Raw genomic sequence first — 3,672 nt, forward strand, 5'->3', positions numbered from 1 at the left:
GGGTGTGGGGGGTGTGGAAAGCAAATAAAACATGATGGACAAAAAATTGGAATGCTCAATGGGACCCTAAGGAACCATTCTGTCATGGTTCTCTCAAGCCTTCAATAATTCATTATATTTTGAATTTCATTAATGCGTCACACAGAACTGATTAAACAGTATACCACACAGAATTTGTTAAATGTCACCCCTCCCTTGCCCTCAGCCTGGGCATGCTCCCTTAGAGAAGTGCAGGCAGGGAAGACCTAACTATTGAGAGGAATCCCCATTGCTTTTTCAAGGTAGAATTTTGGCTAGTCCAAAAGGATTTCTTCTTGTTAGGGTTTCAGGAATCTAGACACTACAACTTTATTAGTATCAGTAGTGGGTTCTTTTTGAGCAAATTCAGCTCCAGGAGCTGCAGGGTTAAAAGCAGGACAGGTTCCACCAATTGCCCCAGTAGCATTCACTTCTTGGTGGGCTCCATCCCCTGGTTCCATTGGACATCATAGTGGCAGGTCCTGGAGGAACTGGGGTACCAGTTGGCACCGAAGCAAGGGGCATGGCACCTCTGTTGTTCACGCTCATAGCACCTCCCATAGCCATATGTCCCTTCCATGTCTCTTGTTCTTGCCCATCAGGGAAGGTTCCCTTGAATCCTTCCTGCTATCGCTACATCATCTCTTTTTGTTGCCCCCGCATTTCTCCTTCACGGTGCCTACGCTCCTCTTCCTGCCTGAGCTCCAGTTGCTTTCATTTTTGGACCTTTTGGTTACATAGCTCTTTCATTCTCCGAAGTTCTTCTTGGCATCTCATGAAATTCTGACTCATCAGGATAACCTGGTGCTCGTAGCAAGCAGCCTCCATCTCCATCTCCAGCTTCTCACGGGCTTCCTTGATGCTGTGGTCCACTTGATCCTGCTGCTGCTTCTCCATCTCAATAAAAGCCTTCTGGTGCATGGCATACTCATATAATAAGGAGCCAGGCTGTGCAATTCGAGGTAACTGCTCTTGCTCCTGGTTCTTTATAGCAAGCTTTTCTGGAAGTCCTTCTTCATCATCTAACTGGTCCTTAAGCTCCACAGTAACAGGCTGAGGAAATGTAGTTCATAGGAAAGACCCTTCACTGCATCTATCCAGAGATTTCTGTGCATCTGGTTTTCCTAAGAATTCAACAATGCCTTTTCCTGAGGGTCTTCCAAGATCATCGACAATGACTACAGCCCTTTCCACCTGGCCAATCACAGAAAAGGCTTCTTCTAGTAGTTTACTGGACACATACTGAGGAAAGTTCTGGACTGTAAGGAATGCACTATGGCAGGCAAAGCGCACCCGCAGTTGTTTTCCACGAAGAGGCATATTACCCAATTCTGCTTTGAAAATCTCTGCAAGCGTTCGTGTTTCCAGGAGGACAAAGCCAAAGCCTTTATCCTTATGAATGAAAACTTCTCCTACTTCTCCATATTTCTCAAATAGTTTCCTTATTTCCTCCTCAGTTATATCAGGGCGAAGATCACCCACAAAGAGGCAGCTACATTGGGTAAATATCTTATCTCTTCTCTGGTTTCCTAAAATTCTTCAGGTCACTAGTCAAGGCTTCATTTTGGCTACTGGCCTGTTCCCCATTTGCAGGTATTGGTGGTGGCTGTTGCTGCTGGTGGTGGTGGTGGCAATGCTGATGATGTTTCCTTGGTGTCTGGTTGTGCTTCTCCAAGTTAAAGGTCTCATTATTCCCCATTTTTATACCCTCAACTTGAGTCCAACAAAGTGCCTCCAGGCCTAACTTCAATTTCGTCAATACCAATAGTCCTCTCCTCAAAGTAACAGCAATGCTACACAGGATCCACCGTCCCTCATTTTTAATTTTCTTCCCTAATTGCACTGGCTAGAACCTTCAATAATATGTTGAATAGAAGTGGCAAGAACAACCATCTTTGTCCTTGTTTTCCTTTTAAATGATTTCATTGTATTATGATCAACATGCAAAAAGTTGTCCCTATTTAATGTATACAACTCGAGTACTTTGTGGATAAGTATACAGACATAGGTTCATCACAGCCATCAAGGCCAGAGACATGTCCATCAGGCTTCCAAAGTTTCCTACTACCTTCTGGGTAATGATATGTTGTGTGCAGTAAGCCTATCTAACATAAGATCTATACACTTAGCAGAATGTGGCTTTGCAATGCAACGTGCATAGCAACAGGCACTGTGTTAGTCAGCTTTCTGTCAGTATAGCAAAATACCCAAGGTAATCACCTTATAAACAGGAAAGGGTTATTATGTCTGTCAGTTCTCCAGATTTCAATCAGTGTTCTATTAGTCCTGTAGTATATCATGATGGAAGATTGTGAAGGAGCAAAACTACTAAAGAGAATGAGGATGGGGCTAGGGTGCTTCAATCCCCGCCAGGGGCACACCCAGTGACCCTCAAACTCCCAAGAGCACCTCATTGAGGAATTAGTCTTTAACATATGAGACTTTTAGAGACATTCAAGATCTAAAGTATAGCAAGCACTGTGATGAATCCAAGATCTAGAGCTTTGCTACCTTGTATCTGAAACAGTAGTTCTCCATTTCTTTCTTCCAGGGTCTGAACAAGTTAGAAGAAGCATAATGAACTCAGTAATGATATATTTCTATACAATCTGGAGTCTGTAATTTGGCATACATTAAATTATTTTTGGAACTAAAGTTTCTTAATAATAATACGTTATTTGCAATGCAATTCAATATGTTGTATATCTTGTCTCACATATGTTTAAAGAACTCTCAATATTTCCTGGCTGCTATGGATGGATAAAGGAAATTGATTCTCTGACTCAGTGATTCTCAACCAGGCAAATTTCATCATCCTCCTTCTTCCCTCACCATTGCAACCCAGGGACATTGGGCAGTGCCTAGAGTAGTATTTGTTCATCAATGTTGGCACCTGGTGGCTAGCGCTCAGGAACTGAAGCTATTAAACATTTCTATAATGTAAAGTGCTGCAAAGTTAGCCCCATCACTTACTACTACTCTTCATACCCCAAACAAAGAAATTTCCTGCACATTTATCAGTAGTACTGAGGATGCGAGACCCGGCCCGACTAGTATAGCCTAATCCCATCTTACTTTTGCTGTCCTACGGAACACTTTTCTGTTTGTTTGTTGGTTGGATGGTTTGTTTGTTGGTTGGTTGGTTGGTTTTGATACAGGGTCTCACTGTGTACCCCAGGCTGGTCTTGAACTCACAGTTCTTATGCCTCCACCTCCCAGGTGCTGGAATTACAGATGTGCACCACCATACTCACCATTACTCATCACTAAAGTGATAGAGTAATAGAGTTACTCTATTACTCTAAGTAACAGAGTTAAAGTTTAATTTTATTGGCTTATGTAACCATTTCATTATGTATATTTTTAAAGAAACATTAAGATATCATGGGAGATACAGTATAAAGACACATAAAATAGGATATCGTGCTTCTACTTTGAGTCTCATTTCAAGGTCCTGCCTTACATTTAACCTGGGAGTTGTTTGCTTCCTGAGAAAGCAGAATAACCAATTTGCACATTCCCTGGACAATGATGCCAGGGCACCTTTCATGCACTGTGCTGTGCTTACCCGGCCAGTTCTCTCCACCTTGAGCTGAACACCACTTTTCACAGTAGTAGTAGAGCTCTGAATTCTTTGGAAAGAAAAATGCAGTT

General features: G+C 42.4%; 1 pseudogene; it reads right to left on the bottom strand.

Annotated features, from left to right (window-relative positions):
• Positions 1-317: 317 nt before the first annotated feature.
• On the bottom strand, positions 318-1,717 carry LOC101592331 (annotated as a pseudogene).
• Between the last annotated feature and the right edge of the window lie 1,955 nt (positions 1,718-3,672).

The sequence above is a fragment of the Octodon degus genome, unplaced genomic scaffold (assembly GCF_000260255.1).
Source record: "Octodon degus isolate 3935 unplaced genomic scaffold, OctDeg1.0 scaffold00091, whole genome shotgun sequence".
Classification (NCBI taxonomy): domain Eukaryota; kingdom Metazoa; phylum Chordata; class Mammalia; order Rodentia; family Octodontidae; genus Octodon; species Octodon degus.